This window comes from Cyprinodon tularosa, unplaced genomic scaffold, assembly GCF_016077235.1.
Source record: "Cyprinodon tularosa strain WSP-4 unplaced genomic scaffold, ASM1607723v1 ctg34, whole genome shotgun sequence".
Lineage (NCBI taxonomy): Eukaryota > Metazoa > Chordata > Actinopteri > Cyprinodontiformes > Cyprinodontidae > Cyprinodon > Cyprinodon tularosa.
Genome location: NW_024039052.1, coordinates 1,426,411 through 1,441,792, shown reverse-complemented (window position 1 = coordinate 1,441,792; position 15,382 = coordinate 1,426,411).

The following is a 15,382-nucleotide window of genomic DNA, read 5'->3' as shown; positions in this document are numbered from 1 at the left end:
ACTGTACAAAAACAAGCCCAACAAATAAGGTGTGAGGCAATCAGACTGATTGCTGAAACCATTTGAATACACTTGTGACATCAATAGTGTGCAATGGATGCTAATAATGACCGGCTTATGAGCTGATTAGACTCCCTAGAATAAGGTGTGGACTGAGCATTTAGGATTTAACACAGAAGAAAATGTTGAAGAATATTATGGTCTTGAAGTCACAGAAGAAGTTTCAAATAAAAGCTTTTGCAGATTCTGCAAATGTGCCAGGTGTCACAAAGCAGTTGCCTTGAAAAAATAAACAATCTTGTTCTGCTCAGAAAGCCTACGCACATTTTTCAGCTTTTCTAACTTCTAGGTGAGAATCCTAATTCACATTCCACTCTCTGAATAAAAAAAACTTTATTCTTTGAAATCCTTAATACCTCAAAAAAAGAAAGAAAGATGCAGCTCCTTTTCATAGTCTCAAACCAAAACGAAATATCGAGGAATTTTAACAACTTAGGAAGTCCAGCCTTAATATTATAAAACATCCTGAATCAGGCAATGTAAATAACCCAGAAGTTGGACTCAGATGGTCTTATTTAGGTTTTCACATTTTATTTTCAATTGGATTTCATCAAGAGTTCTTAGTAATAAGCATACCGCCTGCTTGGATATAAAGATCTGCAGACCTGCCATCATCAAAGCTTTATTCTCTTTTAATTTTTAATAAACAATACATTATTTACATTCCATTTTTAAACTTGAATATTCTTTTGATCCTTATCTGGCAACATATGGATCATGAATGGTACATACAGGAAATCACACTCTTTTCACTAAATCCTGCAAAAACAGACAACCATAATTAAAACTGATCCCTGCCTACATTTTGGCTGCTCTGTTCTGCAATTCTTCACAAAAATGCCAGAAGCAATCCGCACTCTGGCATGATGTTTAAATTTAGAAATGTATACTGCATAATGATGACAAATATGCTAGAGGGATTTTTTTTTTCTTTTCCATCTTAAGGGAGATTATATCTGTTAATGTGAGATAAAGACTTTTGTAATGCAAAATACCTAGAACTGCTTATGTTTTGTCACTTTAACACAAGATATGTGTTAAATGGGTGGATGGTGTCAGTTTTAGCAAACTATGTGTGAGATTTAACTTCATTCCTATGTGTTACTTTTTCATAAACATTAAGTTATTTTTAGGTTCAAGGAACAAGCAGATTCTTTGCATGTTTCAGATACATTACAGTAACAATTTTAAAGATTTACCCTCAAAAGTTTCCTTTAAGCTCTAAAAGGTTAATGATCTTGAGACATTTTATTTTTATAGCATGCTGAGGACATGCAATGACAATGTATATTTATTAACCCAGCATCATTAAAGAAAATCTTGGCACTGTGTTAATATTTCTGAACGACTCTGAGAAGTGTGTAAAATGAGAATTATAACTACACTACAGGCAGTATTTGCACATTCAGAAGGTCCAAGGTAAAGGAGATGGGGCTGTAAGTGGAAATTCTTTCCACTTTATGTGTGCTATGCTCAGCAGGCTGTTGCTTTTTTTTAATGTATTGCAACAGAACATAGGTCCAAAATACCTTTGACTCCACCATACTTATAATAATGCAATGATTTACAAATTAATTCTCTCTCGTGAGCTGAAGGAAACTGAAAGATTTGAAGATTTCAAGCCTAAAAAATACAGGCTGGACATGCTACAGTTTATAAGTTTAGTCTATTCAACATTTCACCAATAAAAATGCAGGAAAAATGCTGACCTTGAAGGAAAGGGAGCACAGCAAAGGAATTGGTTAGAAACAACTACTGAAAAAATGTTGCTTACTTGATGGTAGGCAATTTAATTCTGTGCACCTTTATCATTGCTCCATGTTTTTTTAGTTTTCTTTTAGCTCTCACTGTAGTTGGCTGTTGTACAAAATCTACAGAAATGGCTTTGCAACCTTATCCAAAGTGATAGATGTCGATTAATTTTCTTCTCTTTCGATATAGAATTCGTTTACAGTATGTTAAGCATCATGTGTTGCAATTTCAGATCTCTTAAGTGTGATGTTTTTCAAAGAGGGGTCATTTAAAAGATGTTTGGATTGATGCATAAATTCTACAGCGCAGGTAGTAACGAAAAATAGAAAGAAATTATCGAACAATGAAGCCAATGTCACCATCGTTACATAGTCTGAAGTTATCTTGACATATATGTTATACATTTGACATTTAAATACATAATTAATTATTAGAAAACAGTTTTTTTTAACCATTTTAATTTGGTTAATGCAATGCAGTCAAATATTGTACTAAATTATCTTTAATGTTAAGCATAGACAAATGGTCCAGCCTAAACTCTTTCGTGGATTTGTGTGGAACCAAACTGCAAAGAGCTAGAGGAATCAGATCAGCCCAGCCTTGGTATTGTTATGATCTTGGCACAATATATGAAAAATTATCACATCAGGTTAGTTATGTGAAGTTTATATAAAACAAGAATAGCATGAACAAGAAGCTATGTGGCCTCTGCTATGTGCTACCATGTGAGAAATGTAATTTGTTACCACTGAGAATAGAAATTTTGGTTTCCAATATTCCACTAATGGTTAAATAACCACTTGGCTCATGAGGGCTTTGCACATAGTTTAGAATTATTCACAGTTGAACGAGACTGCTGAGTAGAAATCGTTTCAACTGTTGAAAGACAAATCTTCCAGCAACCTAAACAATTTACAACCATATTCTTTTCGCATTTCTTTGGCCAACCCGTTGTTATTTTTGACCAGGGTCTGTCCTTTAACTCACTGGATTGACTTAATTCATCCGTAAAACTTGGAGGGTGTAGAATTGTAAGTTTCCATTATTTTGAGGTCCAAATAACTTTCTTTAAAAGTCTCCAGCTGATCCAAAGGGCTACAGCAGGAGTTCCGAGTTGAACTAGATCATAAATCAGCTTTTTTTAGCTGCTCCTCATATTCTCCCTAAAACCAGAATAGATCTTAAACACTTCATAGAAGTGCATTATTCTAAGAAAGCACTTTGCTCTCAGGGTGCAGACTTACTTGTGGTCTCTAAACTTTCTAACAGCAAAATGTGTGTGCAGGCTTTTATGCTCCTATTTCATGTCTTTAACTATGCAGCACTCTCTCATTCTCTCACCCACAGTTTGTGACTTTTGGCCCTTTACATTTTTTAATGCAGAGTCGATGGGTGTTTTCCCAGGGGCTGCTGAGTAGTATGAAAAATAACTAATCTGAAATAAAAATGATTCAGTTCTTTTTTCCAAGACTGAAGTTTAATTTACCCCTAGTCTGTGCTCCATGCATTTTTACAGCAATGCTTGGTGTCAACTTTTTGTTTGATTTTCTGTCAATCTTCATAGATTTCCTCAAAATAGAGTAATAAAATGAAGTTTAAATTCAATTTACATTCAATTATTGTGAATAAAGCTGAAGAAGTAGTTGCAGAATAAATGAAAAACATTATAAAAATTGTATCATTTGGTTCTTCACCTATCTGGGATAAATTTAAGGATGCAGGGATCAGAAATGAAGTGATAGATTATGTTTTTCTTCTAGCTTGATTATCATATAAGTTATCAGTCAAACCTTGAGAGAAAACGTATGTATTGTTGTGTTTTGTTCAACTAGGACTAAATCTTTATCTACAGCAACTGATTGGAGGTAAATCTGTATTTGAAAGATAATAGTAACTTTATTTACAGACTTTAGGACCAAGTGCAACATCTTTTTTGACTCTTATGTAAAATGTATATCACTTTATTGTCCCACAATGGGGAAATTCACTCTCTGCATTTAACCCATCCCATTGGGGAGCAGTGGGCTGCCATTGTGTGGCGCCCGGGAGACAGTGTGGGGTTAAGGGTCTTGCTCAGGGACCCAGAGTGCAGGTTGTGGGGATCGATCCGGCTACTTGCAACCTTCTCAAAGCACAAGTGCACTGCTCCAACCACTAGGCCCCACAAACCTATGGAGGTTTTTCTGTAATTGACCCACGAAATCTGAAGTCTGCTCCAAATCTAAAAAAAAACACCTCTTTCAAGACTTAACCATAGATATATGTTAAGGAGCTATGTTCTCTTATTTCATCAAAAGCACTGAACAACACTGTGTTGATTTTAGTTATGATGATGAAGCTGCAGATTAAACTAGCTTTTAAACTACAAATATTTAATGTTGTTTTTAGATCCTCCCTTGGTCCAATCTGAATGAAATGGTTGACATTGTTCGATGTCCACAACGTCTGATCACATCTTACAGATTCTGGCCAATGATCAGACGTCTTGAATTACATGTAGAAGCTGCAGGATGTTGGCTAAAGATGGTTGAAGCTAAGAGCCCTGCCTCTGGGAACCACTGCTGACAACAGACTTATGGTGTTCTCATATGATGAAACAAAGGGATAGTTCTGCTTGGCTTTAAACTTGTATAGAATACGCATCTAGAATAGGTTAATCTCTAATGGACATTTACTGTGCCCTGTTTAAGATTTAATGTGCTGAAATGGATTTAAAAAGTTTTTATTGCCGCCTTAGAGAGTTTAGCAAGTTTTTTTTCACAGTAGGGGGTTGAAATTTCCATTGGATTTGTCCTTACTGAATAGGTCTGTAAATCACTGAATAGGAGATAAAAAATACTTCCCATCACACAGCATATTGCTGCGAGTCATTACTTTACAACTAAGTGCTGCATTGCATTCATATACTGCCTACAAGGCTGTTTTTTTGTTGTTGTTGTTTTTCCACCAGGCTGACAGATTGCAAAAGGTTTTGCCTTGCCATAATTTGACTAATTACAGTGTTTATCATATGAACTTGGTTTAGAGAATGTAAACAACTGCACATACAGCTCTGGAACAATTGCATTGTTTTTCCTCAAATTTCAAGGGGACTGCATCATCTTTACTCAAAATGCTTATCCCAATTGACAATAAGGACAAAGCATATGTCATATATTAAATATTGTTAACAGTCTCTGTCAAACTGATCTGAGTGGAAGAGTTTTTTCGCACGTCGTTTTTGAAGTAGGTTGTAATTTATTGATCTCTGACGTCATTGTTTTACAGGCTCAACAGCTGCTTCAAAGATATTTCCAATATTTCAGTCTCTGTCTTTAATTAAATGAAAATTTTAGAAAGACATTTGTTCTTCTGCAAAAATGTCTTTCAAATCTTCAGAGTATTTTAAATAAAGAACGAGAGATCAATTTAAATGCAATGATTTACAAATGACAAACTACAGACAGTAAAAAAAGGGTTGAAGCAAATCAAAACAAAGTAAACCCCTGAAACACAAGCAGATGGTCCAGTAATGGGAAGCAGGTTGACTTTGTTGCTAAGTGACGCGAGCTAAGAAGAGAGTCCATAGTTTTGGCCGTGGTTTTGCAGGAAAAACACTTCTCCTCCCTAGTTTGAGCCACCCTCTTTCCCCATAGTGCTGTGGTTCTGACGCTAGTTGAGCAGGATAGAAGGCAGGCCTAGCCAAATGAGAAACAGACACCCTTCACCGTATTGCCTATTTCTCCCTGTGGCTTTTTTTTTTCAAGAATTTTCTCCAAAAATAGATTTGGGGCTCGCGTGCCATTGGGTTTTGAAACCCTTTTTTTTCCACTCCCTCTAGTCACGCAAGTAGCCTGGCAAGACCTTGAAGAAAGAGCAGGGGAAAAAACACAACTCATGAGAGACATGAAGATCATAGAGGGGGGGAAAAGTCTCTTTGAAGAGTTTGGAGTAAGGATCATGTTAAGCTGAGGATGGAGCGTCTTTGGACCTTGGCCATCTGTTGAAACAACAAGAAACAGAGACTTCCGTGCAAGCTCAGGTATGAGGTGTTCATCAGTAATCCAAGCATAAGCAGAAAGACGCTGTTCAGCTCCTTCTTTCTATTAAATGGATGGAAGCTTGGGCTTCACCACAGAGGAGTCTGTTCCCTACCGAAGCACAAATCCAAAGGTTCCCATGCCCTGTCTTTATGTGGGACGGATGTCTCATTTTTTAGCTTTTTACTTGCCACCTCATGTACAGCATTGTCAAAATAAGATCACTAGTGAGGTAATAAGAATGGGACATTTTTTAGACCTGGTTTAGTTTGTTTAAAACTCTGTTTTTGTTGAGTTACAAGAAAAAAATCCCTTTGAACATAATGCAGCGAGAGTGACACATAGCTAAAACATCTCCTGTGAACGTCATGTTAAAACCATTACGTCCTTGCTGCTGTCATTGTTGCTGCAAAGCTGGAATCCCTCTATTTCTGAGGAGCGGAGGCATTGCCTGGGAGATCTGAGTAAGTCTTCTGACCAATGCTTTATCAACAAATGTAATATGAAAAACAAAATTTGGCACCATTCATATTACGATTAGTCACATTGTTCATTTTAAAGCTTCTCTGAGTAAAGAGCTGACAAACTTGAGGACACATTTCTCTAATGTTTCACGGAGAACTGTGAGAGGAATATCAGGAGGTGGGTCCTAATCTTACATAAAGTTTGGGAAGAGACCTTGGGTAGATCAAGAACTTGTTGAAGGGCCATATAGTCTTGTTTGGCTTTTAAAATAATTCAAACACAGAGCACAAATGATGACAAAGTGGGTTTTGGAAAGAAAGAATAAAGAAAATTTTCAAAAAATCTTGCAGAACGAGATCAGATGGGAACTAGTGAACCACCAGAAACCCTGAACACAGATGCGTACATAATGATAAATAGTACTGTAAAAAATTAATCGATATGGCACTCTCCAACTGTTTAAATTAACCACACAATGTTGCAAAACCTATCTGGAGTCAATAAACATGAAAGGAAACATTGACAACAGAAACAAAATAAGAACAAAACCCTAAAGCCTGGAGATTGTGTCCGGCTACATCCCTTCTAACCCAGGAACTTGTCCAAAATGAGATGGAGAACTGAGCCGGGGATAGAGATATTTGGATATTATCTCCTTTTGCCTGTTATTCTATTATCAAATTCTCAGAAGACAATTCTTTCTTTCTTTCTTTCTTTCTTTCTTTCTTTCTTTCTTTCTTTCTTTCTTTCTTTCTTTCTTTCTTTCTTTCTTTCTTTCTTTCTTTCTTTCTTTCTTTCTATCTATCTATCTATCTATCTATCTATCTATCTATCTATCTATCTATCTATCTATCTATCTATCTATCTATATATCTATATATCTATCTATCTATCTATCTATCTATCTATCTATCTATCTATCTATCTATCTATCTATCTATCTATCTATCTATCTATCATCTTACTGTCTGTCTGACCGTCCGTCCATCTCTCCGTCTGTGTATTGTGAGATTTCTTTAAATGTTTTATAAATTATACAGTTTTAATCTATCATGTTTGTTTTTTCATTGTGAAAAAATAAGAACAAGCATTGTCTATGTTATTACTGTAATAGTGATGAAATAGTGATGAAATAGTTTCTATACCTAATGATTTTATAAACAATATAATGTATCCTGGCTCCTAGAAGACCATGATGAGCTGTATCTAGAAACTGTACTTGTTATGGCCAATGGATTTTAAATACATTTTGTCATGGTCTATGTGTTTTTCTTTATGTGTCACAATCATTGAGATCTTCTTGTTTTTGGGTTCCAATGTGGCTTTTAAAAAAAATTATTTACATGTTCAGTTGGGTGGTTAAGCTAATTTTCTGGTTTATTATAAAACTGCTTTGTGCACTTCTGTTGTTTGCTCCTCTTTTTGTTTGCTCCTCTGTTGGCTGACTCCCCACACATGTAGTCTGTTAGACAATTATCCTGACAAGAACTTGGTTCTCTTTGTTGTTGCCAACATGTCATCAATGTTTCATGAGTGAGCTGTTCTTTTTTTTTTATTGGTCATGTTTAGTTGTCTATTGGTGGATTTAGGATGTGTAGTCTGTTTTTTTGTTTTACCTGTTTTGATTCTCAGAATAAGAAATATGTTTTTGGACACTTGATCCTCCTTCCTCTACTTGTGAGTCTGCATTTGGGTTTTACATTTTCAAGTACACATGCAACCCACACAGCCTGCCAATACAAAGAGATTTGTTTAAAAACTCCCATTAAACTGACAAACAATACACTGGGAAACTCCAATGAGGTCACAATAGACCAGAGTAAAAAAACAAAACAACAGCTGCTCAGGTTTTATTAAACGTGATGCAAAAATTAAGGATGTCATTCAAAAGGTCTGTTATCAGTATATCAGTTATGATCTGACTTTCTAAAATTGCAGCCAAAGTTAGACCAAAGAATTTTACTTAAATATGTTGTTTGGGAAAAAAAAGTACCAACAAATAGAAACATTCAAACTTACTGTTTGACTTGAGGCAGACATAACAGCATCAATGAGGAGTTTTGAGTTGCAAGAAGATGACACAATTTCCTCCATTTGAAACCATGCATCTTAAGTTTCACAGCAAAAAATCTTTTTAGATACATGAGATAACTAGAGTAGCATATTAATTAATGTATCTAACTTATCTGTGAAAAAAAAACAACTTTAAATATATGAATATAGACAGCAACAAAAACTGTTCTACTATACCTTCCTCATCCTACTGGGGATGCTAGTTCTCTAAAAAAAAAACATCAATAGTGACGCTTTTTATTTAAAATGAACAGAAGTGTGTACAGTATGTGTAGGAGTTTTTTGTTTTGTTTTGTTTTTTTTTTACTATAAGGTTTACCAAGGCTTGCTGATTGAAAAAAGAAACATCTATATACCCATTGAATGATTTTATTTTCAGCCCTCTTACAACCAAAAACCTAAATGTATTTCACTAATATATATTTTATAGACCCACACAAAAACATAACTGTTAGTTGTAAATAGAGGTAAATCTATTTTTTTTTCACCAAATAAACAATCTGAAAAAAAAAATGAGGTGAGTATTTGTATCAAGACTCCCAAGACATTTTTCCCTTTTTCTTTTAAACTTTATCAGATTGGATGGAGAGTTGCTTGGACCAATAATTTTTAAATGTTTCCTCAAATGTAGTTAAGCTGTGAACTTCAATCAGGTCTTAATTAGACATAATTTTATTGACTATTATTTCAGACAATCCAGTAAAATAATACAATAAAATAAATCCAAACATTATAACATGATATGTATAATCTAGTGCCTATGTCATAAAAGTAAAGAAGTGAAACTTATTTAATTCATTAAATTCTGTTTATTTATATAGCCCCATTTCACAACATATGTCATCTCAAGGCACTTCACAGAGACGATTCAACTAGACCATACAGTCAGTGTTTCAATCTTTTCTATCTAAGGAAAATCATCTGATTGCATCGACTCATTGAGTCTTCAATCCCTCACACCGAGCATGCTTGTAGCAACAGTGGAGAGGAAAACTCCCTTTTGACAAGAAGAAACCTCCAGCAGAACCAGGCTCAGTGTGAGTGGCAATCGGCCGAGGCCGACTGGGGTTCAAGGAGATACTGTGGGGGACAGTGGGGGGTCACCGCCAAACTAACCCATCTAGTTCATTAGTCCGTGCTTCGGACCCAGCACCCCATCCCGCACCTGGACCAGACAACTTCCAGTAAAAGCCCCCCAGGGACGGTGCCAACATGCTGGCCCAGAGCTTTAAATCTTAAAATTGCATTATCTAAAAATGATCTGCTAAAGTGGCACCTTCTTTTGGTGGAGAACTCTTTTAAAGTTATCTTAAAAGTTACTAAAAAGGGGTCAGCCAGGGCAGGTTTGTGAGGAAATACTATTATGGCTTAACATTCAATGCTATATGTCAACAGAAGATCAAAAGTAGAATATGGTCATGCTTGAGAGTATTCACATTTTGAACAAAGCCAACCAAGTCTAATATATCATTAAAGGCTGCACTTAAGCTTCAATATCTGCATTGATTGTTAAAATCAGCCACTATTATGACCTTGTACATTTGAGGCAGTTAATTTCATGAGTATGTTGTGCATTAATAGGCTGTTGTGCCTGGACATGACATGATCTCCCCTGTGCTCTGGAGCAGCAGGAAACTGCCTGTAAATCTCTAAGAGAAATCCCCTTCAAGTTTGAGCCTCCATCTATTGAAGTAAGGAGGGAGAAAGTAGAGACCTGGTTGGATAACATGCCACAATACATCACTTCCAGTGAGGCTAAACCTCTTAGATGTTCTATGGAGAGGGTGGGTCATGAAGCTGGCTGCTTGATGCTGACTGACATAAATACTTGAGGATTTTTGACTGACAGTTGCCAGAGAGCAAGGAGTTTGTCCTCATGATTCAAGAGGGAAAAGTGATCATTCAGTCATCTTGTGCTGTTCCAGAGCCCTTCACCACAGGTACAGTATTGTCACCCTGTTGAGCAACTTTAATATTAACATTTATTACCCACCCCAGTAGGGCTGGTAAATTATTTTATTTAATCAAATAGTTTTTAGACTGTCATATGTTGTTTGTGAACACATGCCCTACTGGATGTGTGTCAGAACATCAAACGAAGGTGCTCAAATCCTTGTCAAACAGATAACTCTGCACATATATGGAATAAATTCATTACAACTTCATTCAAAATCTATGAGTTTAATAAGAAAAATGATTCAGCTCCAAGTCAATCATATTTTAGTTCAAAAACTCTTGACTTAAACTAGTGAAACTCAACTAAACTTAGCTACTATGTACACAAGAAAGATGGAAAACATGGTTGAAAACCATGATTCATCAGATGATGCAATGATATTACAATTTACAGTAGCTTGGATTTTGTGTTTGAGAACCAAAGTTTATGTTCTTTTGTTCCACGTTCCGCATATCAGGGGAAGGGTTTCCTTTGTTCTTATGGCTCACGCCTCCAGTCACCATCTGAAAGTTCTGAAAACAGAGAGAGAAATTATGAAAATGGTGTGTTTTGCAGCAAGTTGGGTTTAATTTAACCATTAGGTCTGACTTAGCTTGTTGTCCTTAGCATGGGCTTTCCATAGTGGTGTCTCTCAGATGTGAACCTGCCTCAGATCAGTCCCAAAAGAGAAAGAAATCCTGTCTGGTGTTTTCTGTCCTCAAGCACCATGGGGGGCAAAGGCACACCCCTGTCATGTCTTGAGTTGTAGAGCAAGTCAGCTGCAAAGCAAAACTTTCATCTTCTTCACCAAATGGACATGGTTAATATAAAACATGGACATTGGTTCTTACTGTTCAAAATCATTATCAGGGTTTATGGCAAAAGACACCCCTTATAGTTATGTGTTTTATGTGTTTCAACAGTTGTTAATGCAATATGTGACATTTGGATTTTATTAACCCCATTGAGCCTCTCCTGTTTCAGAGAGCAGCAGCTACCCCTGCTTTGGACTAATAAGTAAGTCAGACTGAAATATTGTTGCTACTCCTCCTCTCCCAGAATTTCTGGGTATGTACAAATTTAAATAACTAGAGGGAATTGCCTCATTTATGCTCACTTAACACTCTTGCTGTAGCGAAGTTTCTAAGACAACATAAATCAATTTGACTGTCCCAATATCAGTCATTAACTAACAGGGTTTTAAGAGAAAGAGTTCTTATGCTAAATAATGCAATCTTACCTCTTGCTCCTTCCTAGTCCTTAACACCAACAATTCCCCCGATTCCCACTTTACTTATGAGTTCATGCTATCCCAAATTTCCATTAAGTGAAGAAATAATTGTATTCAGGTACATATAGACATGCATGTACATACATGCATGCCCACATCTTGATACATATAATTACCCATAGCTCACATGACCACAAGAATTGGAAGCATGTATGCACCTATGAACAGTAACTAAAATTTCCCATTAATGTTCACTGTCCTTTTTCCATTTCATATCTTTTTAGGGAAGCCAGCTTTTTTTCCAGGACATTTGTATCCTTTGAAATTGATTTAATTAAACACGGAGCTTGCTCCATACTTTCACACCAATATTGAAACACGGATTATTCTCATATTTGTTTGCACTTATAAAATCTTGAAATTTAGATTACCCCTATAATATATAGCTATAACCTCCCTCACTCTCAACCCAAAAAAAATTTCATGCTAGCTGTTTATTTCTAGCTTTTGAAACTAACAGATCAGAGAATATAAAACAATCAGGAAGGAATGAATAAGGGATTACTGTGATTATAATAACAAAGTTTATTTATTATCCTGATGGTTTTTTTCTGCAGTGTGTCTAGCAGTTCAAGTGATGTCCCTTAGGCCTTCCAGACTTCTACACAATATCACAAGTATGGTAAAATCCTTGTAATCACGTAACAGGCAATACTTTATAATTCAGGACTTCTTTTTTTTTTTTTTCTTTTTAGCTTTATAAGGAATTTCTATGCTTCCAGATAGTTTAGTGTGGACATGTTTTGTGTGAGTTTTCCCGCACAAGATCTTGACGTCAATAATCACAGCCAAGAATTTGTTCTAGCTCCAGCCCATCCATTTTGATTTATATATCTACATTTCCTTTATAATTTAAACAAAGTTTTATCCAAATTCAACCGTAATTTGTTTTTTTTTCCTCCTCTGCTCAGTGCTGCAGTGGGTAGCACTGCTGCCTTGCAGCAAAAAGATTCTGGTTTCGATTCCCGACCGGGGGTCTCTCTGAATGGAGTCTTGCATGTTCTCCCTTTGCATGCGTGGGTTCTCTCTGGGTACTCTGGCTTCCACCCACAGTCCAAAAACATGACTGTTATGTTGACTGGCTTCACTAAATTCTCCTTAGGTCTGTGTGGGTGAATGATTGTTTGTCCTGTTTGTCTCTGTGTTGGCCTGCGATGTCGAGGTTGAACCCCGCCTCTCGCCTGTAGGCAGCTGGAGATAGGCACCAGCACCCCTTCCTTGGGATAAGCATGACAGAAAATGGATGGATGGAATTTCCTTCTCCATACTCTGTGTATGCTTTTTTCTATGCAACTCTGACAAAAAGACATACATGTCAAGTTGACAGATTCCCTACCTGAGCTGCAAATCACTGCAGAATCTTTACATTTAGCATCAGCATGTTATTGCTTTCTTTAGATCATGTTGTGGTGAATTTCTATTGGTGCCAGAATCTTCTTTTTGCATAATAAAATGAGCAGGGGCCCAAGAGATATTTAAAGCTTGGAATATGGTTTTATGATTTAACCCTTCCTAGGTCTCCATCACTGGCCTAGATGTTGTATCTATTGGTCTTCAGGATGCAGAATATTGAGTCATACTAGGCTATACAGAGCTAGCCTGGGTGCCATTCCGAACTTAGGCCCGCCCACTAAGTTTGAGGTCGGGGAAGTTCGGTCTGGCTCTGCTCCATAGTAGCGCGAGTATTATCGCCCACTGTCAGGCGGTCCAATCAAATTGTCAGGGCGGGCTTTATACGATGATGGACAGATGACCAACAGTAACGTAATCAACCACGTGACCAATGTGCGCTTGGGTGACAACAATAATGGCTGCCGCTGGAGAGTTTAGGTGAGTAGATTCTGCTATTAGGTCTGTTCTAGAAGATATCGACAGCAAATTAATTTTAAAAGAGGAACAGAGAAACGCGATCAAGTCTCATCTTCTTATTATAGGCGTGCAATTGCACGCTTTGATTTTTGTGGACAACAACTATGCCTCGCTTAACATACGTCACGCACTCCGTTGCTCTTATTGGTCGTAGGTCTATCCAATTGAGTGCAGAGGCATTTTTTTTCCTGGTTTGTTCGAAACACGCCCCATAATCACAGCTCTATGGAGCAGTATCAGACTCATATTCTGACTAGAATTGAGTCGGACTACGTCAGGCTAATACAGAGCAGCTGTAACTGGATTAAACTGCACAAATGTGAACCTTTTATACAATGTAATTAGGTAGCCTCTTAAGGTAATGGTTGCATTATTTTCTTTAGGTAGGGCAAGGCAAGTTTATATGTAAGCGCTTTTCATCATAAGACAATTCAAAGTGCTTTACACAAACAGAACTAAGAAGAGAAAAACAGACAAGAGTGCAATGCAGTACCATAAAAAAAGAGGTATAGGGGTAAACAGGGGCTGAATACAACTCAATGTTGCATTTTTTCGGATACAATTTTTAAAACATGATTCTTTTTCCATTTTTCACAAAGTCCTTTATTTTGTGTTGACTGTTTTCATGAAATAAAATACATGAAATGTTGTAGAAATGTTGCACAATGTAGTGTCATTGGTAAAAGACACTATAATGATTTAATCAAATACAAGATAATTATTTAACAGACTTTAAACCCTTCTAATAGATTTTTTTTTTAAATCGCAGCCTGCCAGCAGCGACACAATCGCTTGAAGCCACTATAGAGAGTAGAAGTGAAAAGACAGCCTGGCACTGCATATTGCAGGCTAAATGCAAACCTTTGTGTATCAACTTTGAGTTGATGGCAAAATGATAGACTTTATTTGATTCACACACAGCCTTTAATTTAAGCCTGAGTAATGACTTGCCTTTATCCTTAGTATTCATATGATCTGAATTCTGTTGTATATACACCAGCTTCTGATCCTCGGTTTGGGTCACAGAACTTATTTTGTAACATGAGCCTGTTATTGAATTGATGACTGTCTATATCCTTAACTTGCAGCCTGCTTCTGTTTATCTTGCTGAAGTAAACCTACTTATCCAGTCTACTCATTTTTTTTTTTATTTGTGTCTGGATGCAGGCTGTGGAGTTTATGGAGTGCCATACTTTTCTATCTATATTTAATGGGTGGTTAGTTTTTAGAGGGAGAACTTCGAAAAGCTTATATAGTAGAAATGAAATACATTGAGATGAGATCATTATTGGCGGATTTTACCATTGACTGACGCTAGGAGATGAATGAAGCTAAAAATCAAGTCTTTTTTTCCACAAAGTGAAGGGAAGACAGTCAAATAAACCCAGTGACAACACTCCATGTTGAAAGCAACAATGGTCTGGAAGTTATAAACAAGAGAAGACTAAAGTGACCCATATTCAAGGAAATGTTTATTGATTATTTTTCCCCCGGAAGACATTCAGCAGTTATTCAGGCGGCTGTAACATGGATTAGACTTCAGTGGATAGAAGCAACTGAATCCCTTAAAAAAAGTTGCTTCGTTATTTCCTATTAGACTTGTAATCTCCATCTGTTGTTGAGCCTGTTAATTTTGGAGATGTAGACAGCCACCTTTTTAGAAATATGAGTCAAAGTAAGGTTCAGCTTTTTTGAAAGCATACACTGTTATATACCTGTTATTTACATTGGGTAATGCTCACTTTGCTATCAGTAAAATTATAGCCAATAGCGTCATAGCCAAGTAAGACCATCTTCTCATTGATGAATAATCATAGAAGGTAACTAATGGTATCTATACATTTCAGGTTAACCAATAAGAAAAATTTTTTGTCTGTGAGTGAGACGCCCTGTCTACTTTTAAGGTTAGGCTTAAAA